The following is a 19,120-nucleotide window of genomic DNA, read 5'->3' on the forward strand; positions in this document are numbered from 1 at the left end:
GAGGCTCCGATTTCTTCTGTTGAGTAACGTGCTCTCCCGTCTCTCCACTTCGGTCGACATGACCGGCCGCTCTTTTGCGATGCTAGAATAAACAAGTTGTTCTGTTAGCAGTCGACTCATGCTTTGCCAGGACCTTCGGATGCTTCCAGTTGTGCCCCAGGCCGCCAGGCCAACGCTACCCTTGGGGCTTGCGACCCATTTGCAACAACTCGTGCTAGCGGTGCGATTGCAATAACGGGAGTCAGCGCCGAGATTCCAACACCACCCTATCATCATCGGCCTTCATCCGTCGCAGGCCCGCCGATTGCGCCGCAAGTGTTCTGTGGTCAACTGGGACAAATTTCGCACCGTTCTCCAAGATACCTCTGTGGACTCGTCACCACTACTTGTTGACCGCATACAAAGCGCGCTCAATGAAGCTACAACCATCAGCTGGGTAGACGTCGATCGACCGGCACCGGATATCGGCCTGCTCAACTTGTGGGCTGCTCGCAGACAAGCTGAGCTGGCAGCATGGGCACGTTGCAAGTGCTAGGCGGCGCCCTGTCTTTCCGACCCCTAGCGCCATCTGACGAATAGTTGCGCGAATGTGGTAGGATTACTCACGGCGTCAGCAGCCCGCGCTGCGTGTTTGGCGTCCTGTCAAACGGCAGCGATGGCGCGAAACAGCGTGCCGATATTAATTTTAACCGGGTTTCGGGAATTACAAGATCTTCATAGCTTTTTTAGGGAAAAGAATTTAGAGAAATGAAGTCGTCTATTTGAAGTGGGGCACGTCTACGGCGTGAGCGAAGTGCTGAAATCGCACTGATCGGAAGTGACTGCTAGGTTTATTCCGCAAACGAAAAAAAATGCAACAGCGAGATGCGTGAATCTCAGCTTAAGTTACTTCGTTATCTATGGTGTTGACGCATGAAATTATAGGCGACATTGATTCTTGAAGATCGGCGACAGCAGACAAATCCTAGCGGGGAGCTGCGATTGCCGTGCTGGTATCGCAGGGAAGTGCAAGGACGCCGCGGTAGTTTCCCTGTACATACAGGACGGCAAATACGAATCCAAAACATCTCATCCAAGAACGTGGGGCGTACGAACGACTCGTAAGACCTACCAGAGGTATTCTAACGTTGCTCTCCCCAAACACAAAAAAAGGGGATGAACTTACCAGTTGTACGCTGGGAAAATATTTTCGCCCAAGTTACTGGAAGTGCGATACTTTTATGTTGCGATTTTTCAGTGCGTGCAAAGGAGGTTCCAATAAACCACGTTGTCAAAACTTTTGGTGATCTCATCTGCCCCTTCGTTGATATGCTGGGCGCAGAAGGGTGTATGCCAGCTCAGCCGGCTGCTACCCCTCCTTAAATCTCTCAGCAAGCCCTAGCGCTGTTTGAATGGGAGACGATTGGGAAAGAGTTCCACAGCTTTACTGCGGTATAGTGTGGGAACAAACTACTTTGTTTGCTGCATATGCCGGTACGCACTGCAGGCAGTGACGTAGCAAGGGGGGGGGGGGGGCGTGGGCTCCGGGTGCAAGGGGCCAGTGGGGGGGGGGGGGTGTCATATACGTCTGGAGACGCGCGGAAATTGTTGATATCCTCGCCTTCCTCGAATAAACCCGGGGCAGGTGGGGGGGGACAGAAGACCTAGCTACGCCACTGACTGCAGGTGTCCCGTTGCTGCCATCATTGCTGTAAAAGCAAAGAATTCAGCGTTATAACGCACTTGGCATAACGCCGGAACATAAAACAGCTTATGCCGTCGGACGAGCGCTATCCAGTGCTGACGCCGCTCTGGTTCATATGGTCGGCTTGGAAACCTGTAAAACTTTGTTCCTCGTGAGTTGGTGTACGTGCTGTGGCAGCCCACTACTCAACAGCTGGGGCTGCACTTCGGCATTGCTCAGAAAAGGCAACAGCTACGCGCGAAACAGTGCACATACAGGCTTTCCGAACGCAAGCGAGCCGGTCGTATCCTGCCGGTTCCGCGCTCGCCGCCGCGAGGGGCGCCCTAGTAGGCGCGGGAACTACGTGCGCAACCTGCCTATACCGAGACCCCACTTCTGCACGAGCACGTACAAGACTGAATTTCCTTATTGCTAAGGCCCGCAGATATGAACGCGACCTCTCGCGGAGGCACTGGCATACGTGGTGTGAGCGGTTTTCATCCAAGACATCGAATGGTTCTCTCTGGCGAACCTTCCGTGCCATGGAACACGGTGGCCGCCGTCCAGACGCGGCAGCCACAGCCTGCTTCGCTGCTGGCTTGTCGCCGGATGATTTCGCCAGAGAAGCAGCCCGGAAGTTTTTCCCGCAGTACGACGTGTTGCCTCAAACAGCAAATGGTGCTCCCTTGGCAGGCATTCAGACACATATCGACAGGTTACCATCTACAGCAGACTCCGAGGGGATTGCAAGCTCTTTCACCATGCCTGAGTTGCTTGCAGCGATAGATGGTACCAGTCGCAAGACAGCACCAGGTCCAGACTCTATAACTTATGAGGCCTACAAGAACCTGAGTTCCGCTGTGCTGCCTCAACTCCTCGACACCATTAACAAGGTATGGCTAGATGGCGTTGTCCCTCCAGGCTGGAAGTCAGCTATTGTGATCTCGATTCCGAAACCAAGCAAGCCGCCGACTGACCTTGGCAACTTCCGACGCACTTCCCTAACGTCAACGTTGTGCAAGCTTGCTGAGAAAATGCTAGCCACACGAACGTCGTGGTGGCTAGAGCACCACGGTTTCTACCACCCTGCTCAAATTGGCTTCCGTCCATCCATAGGTACTGAAGATGGGCTGGCTGTCTTGGCATCCTCGGTTTTATCGTCAACTCGTAGCCACAGTGTCCGTACTGTCCTCGCTATGGACGTCGAAAAGGCGTATGATAACATCAGTCATGCTGCCATCTTGGTTTCAATTGACATGCTGCATTTTCCCCCTAGAGTACGGAATTTTGTCAAATCTTTCCTTGAAGACCGACATTTTGCAATTCGCCTCAGTGGTGACGCCGTCGGCTCATTTGTCCCTCTTCGTGGCGTACCCCAGGGATCTGTATTATCACCCACATTATTCAATATTGCTTTCATCCCGCTTGCATGGCGCTTGCACGATGTACCCGACATAAAGTTCCTGTTGTACGCTGATGACATCACGGTATGGAGCACTCATCACGACCTGCAGACTCAAGCCGCTGCTCTTCAATCAGCTTTAGATATCACGGCGACTTACGCCTCTTTGGTCGGCCTTAGGCTTTCCGTCAGCAAATCTGCTTACATGTCAGTCGCCAATCGCTGGGGCCGGCGTAAACTCTCTGGAACACCCATTCGTCTTCATCTGTACGGAACCCCTCTTCAACAATGTTCAACTATAAAAATTCTGGGTCTGATGGTACACGGGTCGGGAACCGGAACTGCTTGGCTCTCCAGCGCTAAAAAGCAGGCAACTCAGACGTTGGGTCTGATTAGGCGCATTGCTCCTAAAATGGGCGGCGCCCGCTCATATGTTGCGCGACAATTGATGAAGGCGGTAGTGCAACCACGCCTTATTTATCAAGCCCAATTCCAGCATTTGACGAGGGCACAATGGGATCGCCTTGAGGCTGTTAATCGCGAGGCAATGAGGGTCATCACTTGCCTTCCCCGCATCACCCCGATCGTGGCTCTCCAAGAAAATGCACAGCTCAACACACTAGATGAGCTGGTGCAGCAGCGACGTGATGCTCGCAAGCTTAAGACCAGCCTTTCACACGCACCGTGAGCTCTCAGGGCTTACGCTTTCTCGAACTCGCTTCTACCACCACCATCGCCAGTTCTTCCTCCATGGAGTTTTGTACAGCTGAGTGATAACAAGCCAACTGATATACATCGCCCGACATCAACTCACGCGGCGGCGTCGCTTCGTGACCGAATTGTAGCTCAAGATGCCCACCTGCCGCTTGGCTCCATCGTCATTTACGTTGATGCAAGCATTAAGGGCTGTGAAACAACCACTGCAATTTATTGCCCATGCGCACCTGCCCTTAATAAGACGACCCGGTTTCAAGTCCAAGAACCTCCTTCCTCCTTTTGTGCTGAGCTCCTTGCTATCCGAGAAGCGTTGTGCTCTGTAGCCGCCTTTCCCATGGTCCCCACGGCCCGCATCGTCATCCGCACTGATGCCAGGCGACGCGGCTTCTGCGACGCGTCAGTCGCAGCCCTGACATATGCCAACAGATCCATCTTCTGGCGGCACGCATCCCGCAGCCAATATCTGTCGAGTGGATCCCACGCGACCTTCTAAGCTTCCAAAGCCGTGCGGATTCTGCGACCCGTCTAGCGACCTCTCCATCGTCACTGCCTCAACTCTTTCACCTAGATGATGCCACCCTCCTTTTAACAAGAAAGGAGCACCTCCGGCGCCGCACACGTGCTCTCATACCTCCGTGTGCGGTAAACCTCCCCCGCGGTCTTACCCGTGCAGAGGAGGTTGCGCTTCGGAGGACCCGGGTCGGGGTAGCCCTCACTCCTGCCGTGACTAGGAAGTGGCCGCACTTTCGCCCGCTATATCCTCGTCCTGAGTGTCCACTCTGCAAGTCGCGAAATGTTGAAGCCGACATCCACCACCTGCTGTGGGTTTGCCCGCACTGAAACCGACGAGGCTCCGGCACCTCGCAGCAGCGGGACTCTCGCCGCATAATCTGAGCCATTGCACTGCTTGGACGCAGGGACCGCATTATCGATCCCTCTTGGACTTCATTAAGTCAGCAAATCTTTTTTCATTCATTTAATCATCCTTATTCACCCCCATCACATACCCTTGTATGCCCTGAGGCATTTATCCTCGCATTAAAAAAAAAGTACATTAACTATTAGGTCAGCAATTGCTTTAATTGGTGCTACCTTAATGCCATCAAAACCGCAAGAACAGTTATTTTTTAAACCTAATATAATATCATTGATCTCTGCAGGAGTAGCTGGATATAAGAAAGGCTGTGCTGAAGATTATATTCCATGTATTTCCTAATATTACTGGGCGTTCCTGCAGGAAAATCTCCAAATGCCAAAAAATGTCTGTTGAACTCATTGGCAAGAGCTTTACCACTCAGAACCGTTCCTCCAATTGTCATTTGTGTAGGTATATTTTTTTCTGTAGAAGGTCTTTGACTGTACGCCACGTTTTTTGAGGATCAAAGGAGATATCTGAAAATTTATGAGCGTAGTATTGAATTCTTGATTTTTTTATATCTGCACCTAAGTGATTTCTTACTTTTTTATACTCTTTCATAACTGTCAAGTCTTTAGATTTTAGAAACTTGGAGAAAAGCCTATTTCGTATTTTGATTCGCCTGAGCAGGTCACGTGTAATCCAAGGCTTCCTTCCTTTTCTGCACTTTTCCATTGTTACAACTGGAAAGCGCATTCGTACGACTCTGTTATTTTGTGCAAGAATTTGTCGTATAAAATATTAGGATCTTCGTCACACTGCAATTGGCTCCATTCGACAGCTAAGACGAAAATATTCGATTTTGCTTTGGTTTATAACGCGGTAACTATTTGGTGGGCAAGTATGTTCGAATATTTGCTTAGTTGACCTTTCCATAAAGCAGAAGGTTGACAGGTGATCGCTGATGTCGCTCAGGAGTACTTCTGCCGTGGTACCACGAATATCACTGTTTGTTAGGCATAGATCAATAAGTGTTTCACTGGAGCCTGTGATACGAGTAGGCGTTGCGATTATATTGGAAAAGCCATCGGCTAACATCATATCAACAAATTCGTTGACAGAATTTGACTGTTCTACTAGGTTATTATTAAAATCACCCATTAATACCACAGGTCTAATTTGTAAGGAGAGGTCGCCCAGTACTATTTCTAAAAAGTTGAAGAACTCTTGGAGACGCAGAAGGTGGCCGATAAATTACGCCAAAGATGAATGCATTTGTCCGAATAAAAGTGATTCACAGGAAGGGGTCAAAACTGTGAACTGTGGAATTATTTCGTAAGAAAAACTGTTTTTCATGTACAAAGCTACACCACCTCCTTTTTTAGTTTTCCTAAATAGTGCTCCACACCTATAACCAGGAGAGCGAACAACATCATTCGATTCAGTATACCAGGTTTCAGTGAAAGCCAGCGCATCCAATTCGTGGTTCAATGACGACACAAAAATATCATTTTCTTCTTCTTTGTTTTTTAAACTACATGCATTCAGATGATAAAAGGAAAAGCATGCGGATTTTGAAAACTTCATACATTTAAAATAGTTAACATCGTGATAAGGACTGTTATCCATTTGAACTGTCATTCACAGTAGATTCACAGAGAAATAGCACATTATATCATGTTATCAATGTCACTTTCACCGCGGATGCGAATCGCGTCGGCGCCTTCAGTTTTTCGTGCAAATATGTGACCATTTTTTTGCCACACAAACCGATAGTTCTTTTCCCTGCCTTTTCTACTTGCTAGCCAAAGAAGGCGTTTGTTGAAAGGTGTCAGGTTGTCCATAAATTTCACGTTTGGTGCTTCATTCTCAAGGCGCGAGCGATTGCGCATCCACTCTTCCTTATGTAGGACGGATGAAAACCGAGCAAGAAGGATAGGCTTCTTTCCCTTTCGTGCAGGTAGCCTATGAAGCGCATCAAGGTTACTGTTCTCAAGCAGTGGTAGCTGAAGTTTACATGCGAGATCATTCATTTTCGCGAGCAGGTCTACGTGTGCCTCCACTGCGAGGCCATGTACTTACATGTTTTGCCTGCGACTGTACTGTTCCAGCTCATTTAGCTGCAGTTTCACTTCCTTCGGGCTTGCGGGCGTTCCCGACTCTATGGCCTCGACCCTACTTTCCAAAACTGTAATGTCAGAGTTTTGCTTGCCTACCTTACTTAATATTGTATCATATTTGTCAGAAAGGTGCTGTATCGATGTTTCAATGTCACGGACTGTTTTCAATAGTTGTGTCAAATTGTCAACTTTAGTCACGAGGGTAAGCATGATTGTTACCTTTTCATCTAGCTCTTTCAATCTCTTCTGAATGTTTAAGTCTTCCGTTGGTGTTACGGTGTTGCCACATCTTTTTTTTTTCCAAGTTCACATGTTGCACAGTTCCAGCTAGATTTCAGTGAATCACCCCTGGCACGGAAATCGGATGTTTCCACCCCCGAGCATTTCCCTAGATGGTACGAGTACTTGCAACCAGTGCATGTTATATACATGTCATCTTCAGGCAACGCACTATGACATGTCAAACACTCATTTCCTTCCATGTCCGAGATCACCACGAATACTCTAGTAGACACCTCACTGTGGCAACAGTGGGCACAATCAGATCTACAGCCCTTACAAGAGAGGCTAAAAGTACCACCAACCTGTGAACAAGTGTAGAATTGCTTTAAGAACGCGTTCAGTCTGCCGTCCACTGCTGCCACTGCGTGAATGCCAGCAGAGCCGGTAGTGTCCGTCCTTTTGTATCCAGAGTGTGGTCACGTGGCTTGTCCGCACTTATCGATGCGAAGATCGGCACGATGATTCTTCGGCTGTCAGCCAGGCGTGCAGGCGGAGCTCTGATGATACTCCAAGGCCTTCGTGATATCCCAGTGGCTTCCTGTGAACAAGTGTAGAATTTTTTAAGAACGCGTTCAGTCTGCTGTCCACTGCTGCCACTGCGTGAATAACTACTAAAGTAGATAAAAGTGAATACTACTAAAGTAGATAGAAGTGAACGCTACTGAAGTAGATAAAAGTGAATAAACGTGGATTAAGGTTGATACAAATTAGAGCAAGGTGGATTAAAGTGAATTAAGGTGGAATAAAGTGCATTAGGGTGGATTGAGGGTATTACAAATTAGACCGAGACGGATTAGGCTAAAGTTGGGAAGTCATGCTGCTTTTGCATTCAAGTCATGCAAGGATACTTAAGTGACAATCACTTTCTGCTGTAGCAGTTATACGGACTATCAAGGTGCGTACCCGCCGGTAGGGCCACCGTCGCCATGCTGTCCTACGCTCGACAGCGCATGCGCGGCTCTTGCACTGAGGGTCAGGGGGCATCCGAGACGTGGAGTGCGTTTGGTTGCAAAAAACGACGAAGCGATGTGGATGCACTATGAACGCTGCAGCACTCAATCGGTTCGGTGGTGGAGCCGTGCTGTCTTCCACTGCTGGCATGAGGGTTGTGACCGCAGACGAAAAGCAAGCTCCTGCTCAGCTGCTGTGGGCACTAGTCTCAGCGGAATGGACACTAAGATAACGTTATCTAAAAAGAATCACACCCATTGCACGCTTCGAATGTGGGTTACCAGCAGAGAAAGGCAAAGCACATCACTGAGCACTTATTTCGTGGTTTTTCTCTACCGCTTCTGCAGAATACTCTGCGGACACTCACAGTCGCTACTGAGAGCGGCTCAACCTGACGAGGTGTCCCAATTGAAACGCGCCATGTGTGTCAAGTCGCTTGCTTGCCCGCAAAAAATTCACAAGGGCGTCCTATGCTGCTTTTCGATGCATGCGTCCGTGGCGTAATGATTTCCTCTTTGGCCACCGGGGTGACCGGACGTGGAATGTCTGGCTCTTCACGAGCGGTTTCCACGGCCCACTTGGGCTACGGTAACAGGATTGCAGCTGAAGTCGATAAGCATTTCGAGATTATTTTGCAACATTTGCCAAGACGATGTGTCGTTTTGAACAGAGTGTTCTTGCATGGACAAGTTCGAGCGCCGCCCTTCACGGGTGAAGATTTCCGGCGCGCTTTGGAAAAAGAACGGCTGCTCCCTAACGTCGTGGCTTTGCGCGCCTACGAGATCAACCACGTGTGGGCCGTGGCATTAAACCACCCGAAGGGGAGGAAGTGGCTGGCTAGATTAAAAGCACTTCAGGTCAAGGGGCGAAGCTGTCTGGTTATCTACCCGCAGAAGCAGAAGGTGAGGCTCCGGCTTCATTGGTTGCTACACGGCGTGGCAGACGACGACGCGCGCACGGCGTTGGCGCCGTTTGGCAAGGTGAGCGAGGTCACTCGGGAGCGCCAGCGTGCGGAGGGAGTGAACGAAAAAGGTTCGACAACCCAAACTGTGTTCCTGAAGCTCAAGAATGGACTCAAAGTTGACGGCCTGCCAGACCAGATTCACGTCCCCGGTGAACTAGCACTGCTGGTTGCACCACGTCGGCTTATGCAGGGCTTGCGCTGCCATTGTTTGGGAAAGGTACATTCGTCGCGAGTACAAGTTGCCACGGTGCTCAGTCTCACTCGTCCCAGCGTTTTAGCCACGTCAACGCCGAGTGCATCCGTTCCTACGCTTAAGGGGCGGGAACAGTTGATAACGAGTATTCAACGGTGCACATTATGGATGTGACCGAGGCAGATGACGCAGTGAGAGGTAGCGGAGATGTCACCACAACTGGGCTACATCGCGATGCCTCAACTCCAGTAAGTGAAGATCGATCAGAGGCATTCCGCAGCCAGCCGGACCCTGCAGTAAAATTGGCTGAGGCAATAGATAACTCGGCAAAAGGTATAAGTTCTCAAGTAGCCGAAGCGCCTGCACTAGTGTCTAAACAAAGGACCGCGAAAAGCGTCCCGTGAAGTGTGGGGTGCTGCCGGCGCATCGCCAAACGTCAGCGATGTCTTTTGCAGCACTGGCGTTGTCTCGGCGGTTAAAAGACACCTGGAATACGCCACAAGCCAAGAAGACAAGGTCGGTGCGCGAAGTACATCGCTCGGTCACATCGAGGGACCGCCTGTGAAAACGTCATCCGGCAGGGGCACGAACCACAGGGCAAGGCCTGGAAGCACAACGCATAGGAAAGTTGTCGACAATCCACTATCGCAGAGTGGTGAAAACATCCTACCGGGCGGTCCCGGAGGCATTGAGCTAGACACGCAAAGTAAGCGCCATGCTCCGGGCCTAGCTTCTCTACGAATCAATAATCGTTCCTGAAACGTCACTTGCACTGGCCACTTTAAACGTTAGAGGTTTGGCGTTTAGGAAAAAAACGAAGTCAACTGTACGGGTTCTTAATGGAAGATGATCTTGACATCTTCGCTGTGCAGGAGACAAAAGTGGAACGGGATGAGAAGAGGGTAAACATGCTGTGGAGGTTCACTGCACTGTATCACTGTGTAGTGAGCTACGCTATTGGCAAGTCTGGAGGGTACGTCTTCCTTGTTAAAAAGAACCCACGACAGGCAGTGCAAAATGTTTCTTCCTGTTTTTCCAGTAGATTTGTGCTGCATGATTTCACATATTGTCATATTGCATGGAGTTATATGTGTGTTTATGCTTCAAGTGTGGTACACGAACGGGTAAATTTCTTTTCTAACCTAAGACAGTATATGTGCATTGTTAAGCAGCTTGTTTTGGTTGGGCATTTTCATTGTGTTTTGAATTCAAGTGATACGTCAAGTGGTAGAATGGTTAAAGGCAAAAGCAGTGATGTGTTGTCAGAAATGATTGCAGAGTATGAGCTAGGGCATATTACAGAGTGCCCGGAGGGCTTCCGAGCTCTGAAGTAGACTCATATTCAGGAAAGCAGTCATGCCCGCTTAGACGTACTGTACCTGTCAGTGGATACGATCACAAAGTGCCGCAGTTACGGTGTTTCGATGATTTCGTTTACTGATCACTGTCTTGTAAACAGTCAAATAGGACGAAAGAAAGAAAGACTTTTTCATGGGTGCTATAGAAACTGAATTCAAATGTATTAAGGGATGAATCTTTCAATGCAGCAGTGATGCACGAAATTAAGAATATTGATGAAGATAGGATAGGCAGTGGGAATTTTTCAAGCAACAGATAAAATTAAAGCGCTAGAAAGATCCATCATCTAATTGTTTGAATCCAAAAAGAAAGAGAAAGGGCTAAAAGGGAAGCTGAAACGGTTTTCAAATTCCATGAATTACTGGGATTGGGAAGAACAGACCTATAATGTATGGTTCTGAAATTTTTTTTCTTCGTTTTGTTAATATAAGGGGCGGAAATTGCTTTCTAAATCCCCCCGCGGACACGCCCCCGTCGCTTCCCGGAGTGCCGGGTGAGGAGGCAGCCGGAGGAGAGAACCGGCGAGAGTGACGTCATTCCCGGGGAGTGTGCCGGCGGGCCGGTTTGCTGTCATGTGCTGGCGTGTTTATTTCCGTCCTGCGCATTACTAGACGACGCTATGAGAGATGTGCCGCCGCTGACGTTTGCTTTCTTTTGCGATTTGCGTGAACTGTGCTTTCTTTCTGTGCTGCGGGAGTGCCTACAGCCAAGGGCGCCCAGCATGCCCTCGTTCTGTCCAGCATTCGGCTGTGCGCACACAGGCGGGCGAGACAATGTGGTGTTTCACATGTTACCGAAGGCCAAGAAGCTTGCAGCGCAGTGGGTCGGTGCGGTAAGGAGAGAGAATTTCGTGCCCACGAAATCAACTATGCTGTGTTCGAACCATTTCCGCGACAGTGATTATCATCGGAGATTGACAACGATGCGGGCAATCGGTATGCCAATTCCGGTGTTCTGGTGCCGACATTTATGCACTCAAGAAATGCGAACATTTGCAGCCATGAACGTCTGGTAACATAGCTTTAGCGTAGCCAGATAGCCTTACGACCAATGCGGAAACGTGTTGTTGCTAGCGTTGATAGGCTTGCCTAGCGACATTCGACGTACGGTTGCAGTTACCGTAAGGTTACCGTCTTTAGCGCACGGCGGTGCTAAAACTTCCCAATATCTGTAAGTCAGCACTAGCATGCAGCACACATACCGATTCTTGATCGAGCCACAATCGCAAAGTCGTCGAACCATGATCTGAATATTGCACATGTAATCCCCCTGGCCATATAGATCTGGATGTGTATGAAAGCAGCTTCCATGACTGTACCTCGCAGCACTGTATGTGCGCGCTTTGAAACGCGGTACTTATGTAGGGGACCCTGTATCAACACGTAAAAACTTTAGACAAGCAACGGCAAGGTGCTTGACATCGCGCAATTGCACTCGTGCTTACAATCTAAAGAGAAGTTAGTGCTTCGGCATTCTTCCAGTAGCAAGTTCCCAGTGACAATTTAGCGCGTTTTTTCTCCTTTCATTGCAGCGTGCAGCTACATGAAAAAAACATACGTACCAGCCAATATTTCCGATGCACGAGAAGGTGCACACATCGTTCTCGCTGTTGGCACACTGAACATCGTCGTTGCCGGCATCGTTTTCTGTATCGGTTGTCGGTTCGAACATGTAAGGCGAAAATACAAGCTGTCCGAGGCATCGAGAACGCTTCATAATGCTTACAACTCATTTGTGAAGCCAGACCAGGACAGCGTGCTACGCTCTGAAACGGCGGCGCCGACCGGTGATCCCCGTGAATGACGTCACAGCGGTCCCGACTAATCACGGGCAACAGGGGCGTTCGCGCGATGCCCTGAGGCGCTGGTGCACGTTTTCTTGCAAAAAACAGCCGCTTGCGTTTGTTTCCGCCCTTTTAAAACTAAATATTCGTAGAATGCCGCAGGGAACTCATTTTTTTCGAAAAGTGTTTCAGCTTCCCTTTAAGACGACTCTTTAAGAGCTGACAGAGCTTGAATGCGAAAAGCCAGGTGTATGCCGAAGATCTGCGTAGTATCAAGCAGAAACTAGAGCTTTATGATGAGGAGCGTTATCGTGGAGCACTCGTGAGACCAAGCGTAGATACGATGGGTACGCCCACTTGGACTCGAAAAAGTGCAGAAGCACGTGTGTGTTACTGAAGACAACAGGATAGAAATGGCAGCATAAGACGTGCTTTTGCTCGGCATTACGAAGCGCTTTTTGCTTCTAGACCTGTGGATGCAGCTAGCTTTAAAGAAGAATTTCTTGAGAAAATGCCACGGCTTCACGTCGACACCAGGACAGTGTTGGAATCACCCATATCACAAACGGAAGTTGAAAAGGCTATAGGTAACCTGAATCTCGGCAACTTGCCAGGGTCCGACGGTCCGAGCGCTTCGTTTTAGAAGAATTTAAAACTGAATTATGTCATGTGCTTATGTCATGTGTGTCATGTGTTTTTAATGAGGCATATGCACTAGGTGCCCTGCCCCGGTCATTCGGGGACGTACGTACTGTAATATTAGCAAAGACAGAAGAGACAGAGAAGTTAATATTGGTTTCCTCATGAAGGCCTATATCACTAACTGTTTATGATTATAAAATCTTAATGGAAGTACTAACAAGGCGACGACAAAAAAGTAATTAAGGAATTCGTTGGTTGTCACCAAACATGCGGCATTATGCGGTGTTCGATTGTGACTAATATACATAGGATTCGGTGCGATACGGAGTGTTAAGACATTATGCAAGCAGGGGTAGCAATTTTACAGCTCGATCTTGAGAAAGATTGTGAAGGTCATAGTATTTAGCTTGCCATTCTAGACCATGGTAATGTCGGATCTATCATCAGAGATGGGTAGCTTTGGCGTACTGGAACTGCACTGCGCGTTTAATTGTTGACAAGTTAGTGGGGGCCCCCGTCAGCCTAAAGCGTTCTGAACGCCAGCAATACCCTCTGAGCCCCCTTCTATTCAGTATATATATAGAAACAATGTATTGAAAACAGCGGTATTCACGGCTTCGCGTTACCTGCGTCGGAAGTTAAAATTCTGGCGTATGCGATGACGTCGCAGTTTGTTGTATAGATAAAGAAAGTGTAGCTGCAGCTATCGCAATAGTGAAGGGTTTCGGTAAGGTTACTCTAAGCCTGGTAAACTGGGGAAGTGCCTTGGTTTCTGACATGGCATGGCCTTCGACCCCGGTCACTTTCGCCAACGTTAAGTGGCTGACGACACCCGTTCAATACCTAGGCGTCCCGCTGGAATATTACAAAAATAGCGATGAGTATTGCCAAGAGGAAACAAGATAAACGTAGATAAAAGCGAACAGGTGGTAAGGTGGCATCTGTCGATGTTTGGATAAGCTGCAGTTTGTAATTTATTTTATGTCGCAAAACTCTGCTGTGTAATGCAGGTATTGCATTGTTCAACTGTAAACATACAGGAGCTGCACCGAGTATCCGCAGTATTTGTGTGCGCTTCGAATTGGGAACGATGCAGTAGCAAGAATTAGTTGAGATGAGTTAAAGATGGAGGTTTGCGAATGACGCACCTCTTTATACGACAGTTCATAAGCCGGTTCTTATTTTTCCGTGACTTAAGCGATCCTTTTTTTCCCGCCGTGTTCCAAGTGAAGTTCAGGAGCGCGTTACCTGGCTGTGTAGTTTGTACAGAGAATATGTCCGGTCCTGGTTGTGGTTTTCTTAAAGAACTTATTTTAACTGTATGGTTCTTGTGCGTTATATATTCTAATGAATATCTTTTCTCAGTGAAACGTAAAAAACTGCACAAGGATGTACGCGACGTAGTTCTCTCTGTCCAATGTACAGGGTGATATACAGTGGAGGAGAAGGGCAAGACGTGCTCAAGCGGGTGAAAATAATGAAAGTAACACGAGGGACCAAGTCCTTCTTTTTTAAGCTTCACAAGGGTACATTGGCTGCCAAAACCTTTTTCGAAGATCACGTTTTTTTCTTACTTTGGGGGTCACATTGCTTGATCTGTAAGAAACCAGAAACTATAGATCATGCAGTTCTACATTGTTGGCCGGGTGTCTTCTTTTGGGATGTACTTCAGAGAACCATAAAGAAATTTATGTTAGATCCCCAGGCTATAGAAAACGAAGATGGACTGCCGTTTTACCTTATTATGCTAATTGCCCTTCACTGTTTATGGCGCGCCCGTATGGCGAGGTTTACCTGCGATCTGTATGCTCGGCCCGCACAAATGTATTTTTGAGAATACGTGTCGAGGTTAGTAGAAATTCAGAAAGCACCAGGATATGTACCTGCATGGCTGCCCTTGACTGCGCTCAAAGATTTCTAAAGTAGTCAGCCCAGTAAGCCTGACACTTGGTGTTGAAAACTTACTATTTTATCTTGTTTTCCCCACTGCCATTTGTTGTTTTATATAGTAGAACAAAAGCGGCAATAAATAAAGAAAAGCGTCCGTGGCGTAATCGTTTCAATGTAGTGCTTCTGTGCTAGAGGTCCTGTCCTCGAGTCCTGCCTGCGGATGAATTTAATAATGTTTATTTAATTATTTATCACACAGTATTTGTTGCAAATGACAATTTTACAAAGTAGAAGAGACGTCGAAAGCCAGAAAGACGAAGTTTAGGCAAATCCATGTACATTCCGTAATTCCCTTGCTGGCTGAACCGCCCCGGTTGCAGCTACAGTAGGCAGTAGCGCCACAGTTCCCTCTGGTAATTATTTTATGAAACTGTGTACTTTGTGGTTTCTCAGCTTCACTCCGGCTATTGGTTTGCTTTGCTTCCTCATTGTGGGCACGGAAGCTTTGAGGCACGGACATTGAAAACTTTGTAGGAGGTTAGACCTATACGGCTCCACTGTAAAAAAAAAAAAGTTCACTCCCCATCCCAGCCCTGCGGAGATGGATGCCCAGCAAAGCTGTTGAAGAAGGAACACTACAACTTCTGAGGGTGGTATGCAATACTTTATTCGTGGTTCGGGTGCTTGTATGGACGTGGTTCTGTATTGAAACATACGTTGTTCTGCATGTTGTATGCGTGATTCGAATGAACGTATGCACCACCGTTCCCTTCACTTAACTGAGTGCTTGTCGCGGATAACCCATTGCTGATGGTGATTATTTCTGTTCATGGACGGACACGAAAAATGCCAACCACCGAGTGGCTAACAGCTTGGCTGTAATATCTCACGGGTCGCTGACTAACGACGGTGGTTTCTCGTGGTCTCGTGCACCATCCTTACAGGTGCCAACTTCTCGAAGTTGCTATTTGAAACGTGTTGAAACTCGGCGTATCATCTAAAATATATTTTTTGGAATATGCTGTCCAGTAGGTTACGTTGGTGTATTGCAGCCAGTTTCAGCAGATTAATGAAGTGGCAACGTCGAATATTCCTGGCTATAATCCTGACGTTTTAGTATTGTGCCATGAATGTCCGCGGGTAGCGAGGCTTTTATTTCCAGCGTCAGTACGCACCGGCGCACTGCTAATGTTAGAAGCCACGCAACGAAAGGTGGGTTCGAGCGGACTTTGCAGGTACACCACTATAAGGCGCAGAATGCCCGGATGGAAGTGCCAGAGAGAAGCCCGGCGGCAGTTGACGGTTCATACATGACTTGTTTCGGCGGTGACGATGCGGTGTGTCGTTACATTGTTTGAGTGCTAGTCGCATTACCGTTGTTAAGAACTGTGCACCCAGGGCCAGGCGTTGACCTGGCGGTCTGTAGCTTGACCAGTATGTTGGGGCCCAGGCAGAGAAAAGACAATCGACGTAACCAGTAAGAAAGAGGCAAAGACCTTTTATTACATTGTTACGGAGCGGTAAGCTCTGCAAGCATCCTTACAGAGAGCGACACACAATCAAGCTTGCTCAAATTAAGGCTGGTGGCCGGGGTGTCTTTTAAAGAGTCTGGAACACCCTCACTCGATACATCGATACATGTATCGAGCCACCGCTCGATACATCAAGACAGCTCAAGGGACTTTCTAACGGCAACAGTCCCAGCAAAGAGGAAATCTCCCACGTGAGCGAGCGCGCTCACACACACACACACACACACACACACACACACACACACACACACACACACACACACACACACACACACACACACACACACACACACACACACACACACACACACACACACGCACACGCACACGCACACGCACGCACGCACGCACGCACGCACGCACGCACGCATCGCCAGCGTCTCTCTCGCTGAGGAGGAGAAGACAGAGGGAACGCACACACCAAGCTTTGTGAACACACGAAGCGCGCACGAAGTCTAACGTGATTGCGCCGTGTCGGCTTCCTAGGCGTTTCTTCAACACGGGGCGGGCGGCTCGGCGTCTTCAAAACGTACGGGCTATGGCCGTTGCTTTGGCGTCATGACATAAATTGCTCACCACATCGTGGCCTGTGCCCGAAATTCTGCTGCGGTCTTGGGTGGGTTGCGCAGCAGTCGGCGAACAGCTTTGGTTTTATACCACGCATCAGTAGACGTACTCTCTCCTCCTCAGACATTTTCGGGTGGGCGTGACAGAAAAGATACACCATCTCTTCCGTGAATACAACGACGTTCTCGTTAAGGAACTCTACACGGGCTTGCAATAGAAGTTCGGCTCTTTTTCTTTTGATGGCGCTTGTGAAAGTCTTTAGGAACTTGTTGCAGAAAAGACGTCATGTCTTTAACGAGGACACTAGATTTCCGAACTAAGTCCTGACGGAGTATTCCAATGAAAACTAACGTGACGGAGCTTGCCTTCTGGGTTCCACTTTTTGGAGGTTCACACTCTTGCAAACGTTTTGAGGAAGACCTCCGGGTCTTCCGATGGAGCTCAGCAGAATATATGTGGTTCCCTAGGTTAAAAGACATGTCTTTTGCCGCAATTGAAAACTCACAAAAGGGAGACACACCTTTCCTTCCTTTTGTGAGTGTTCCTTTTGTGAGTGTTGAATTGCGGCAAAAAACATGTCTTTTAGCAAGCACCAACTAGGCCAACAAGCAGTTCTGTTGCAACATATTCCCTAAGTTGCTGAAGCACAACCATCGATGGCGACATTAATGTTCTCATTGGGGATGCGGATTTGGTGCTGATCTTGCTTTTCTTCCCTGGCAGACCGTGCTTCAGGCGCGACTTACGTAGTCTGTGGCTTGCTCGATGATCCGGGTGGCGTTGGTGTTGCCTTCGCCGTTCAGACTTGGATCACGGCTTTGCGGGCGCGTCCTTTACATGAACGCACGAGCACCTCCACCAGATGTCACGTTGTAGTGACGGTGAAAATTGCAGTAGCAAAGCTTTGAATTATGAAACAAACTCTTTATTTGTGAATCTATGCCCACAAAAGCAAGCGCCACTCAAAGCACAATGGTAGCAGTGAGTGCAGTCGAAATTGAGTGCAGTGAGTGCAGTCGAAATTTGATCTGCAGGTCAAACACGTCGCCTTTTATACATGACTCGTCGAATGTCCCAGCATGATCGCTGGTGCTCACATACCTTCCAGAAGAGACAACACTATTCGTGTCGCGTATACAATCTCATTAAACAAGGTACTGCGTGAACATACACGAAAGGTAGAAACAGCGATAACATTCAAGTGAGTTCCGAATCATGTAGATGCCTCTTACGCTGAGCGATAACGCATGCGTTCACTTTGATCTAAAGCTCTATAGCTTTACAGCGCAATAAGCACTTGAACGCACCTAGCCGCAAACATGTTTCTTTTGCGCAGCTACCTTGACAATGCCTCTAGAAATGCGTGACTTCCGAATCCAATAGCACCTAGCTAAGCGGAAATAAGCTCTATTTTGCCAACAGAAATGAGCGAAATGTTTTTACCCTAAATCAGCAAAATAAAAGCGAGCACGTTCCATAACCTTTCATTGTACCTACGCGACACAAATGATGAACGCCAATACATGACACTTATAGCGTGCCAGTGACACAGAACTTATCTGCTTCTGTAATCTAGCTTTTGTTCTACTGATTCTGGGGCTCTAGTGCAGGGATTGAGTAGAACTCGGGCGCAGGGTGTAAATAAAAGCGGATCACCTCTATTACGCACCACTCTAAGTTTTAACTGGTATCTTTGCGTCGTTGAACTAAAGCTTCGCCAACAGGTAGCATGAGAGCCACCGCTACTAAAACATGCTGCTACAGGCTTATTTGTTATTGTTTCTTTTGTTTTCGATGCCCCAGGGTACTATCGGCTACGTGCCTCAAGCAGCTATAGTGTTCAACGCGACGTTGCGGGACAACGTCCTCTTCGGCAAACCGTATGAACCAATTCTTTATAGACGAGTGCTGGAAGCCTGTGAACTCCTCAAGGATATCAATACGTTTCCTGCACGGGACCTTACTGAAATAGGAGAGAAGGTGAGATACTACTCATTGTTTAGTATTCATCAGTAAGTCAGGTGTTCAAAACCCGAAAATCGAGAGTAACGCCACGAATACGGTGGCTGTATGTTTGTTGCAGTTAAGGTGCAGTTTCCATCGAAGAAAGCAGTGCTAAAAACACGGACTACGAAGGATAGTCAGAAGACAACACGCGCGACGTCTGCCAACAGTTGTTTTGATTTTACGTACATAAAT

The 19,120-nt window shown here is 48.2% G+C and overlaps 1 long non-coding RNA gene across 1 annotated transcript in view; it reads left to right on the forward strand.

Moving 5' to 3' along the window:
• Positions 1-18,865, forward strand: part of LOC140213138 (uncharacterized) — a 74,168-nt gene extending 55,303 nt beyond the window's left edge. The window contains exon 3 of the long non-coding RNA XR_011890110.1: positions 18,725-18,865. This is a non-coding gene — a long non-coding RNA (uncharacterized lncRNA). The remainder of the gene's footprint in view (positions 1-18,724) is intronic.
• Positions 18,866-19,120: the final 255 nt, after the last annotated feature.

This window comes from Dermacentor andersoni, chromosome 9 (genome assembly GCF_023375885.2).
Source record: "Dermacentor andersoni chromosome 9, qqDerAnde1_hic_scaffold, whole genome shotgun sequence".
In the NCBI taxonomy this organism is placed as follows: Eukaryota; Metazoa; Arthropoda; class Arachnida; order Ixodida; family Ixodidae; genus Dermacentor; species Dermacentor andersoni.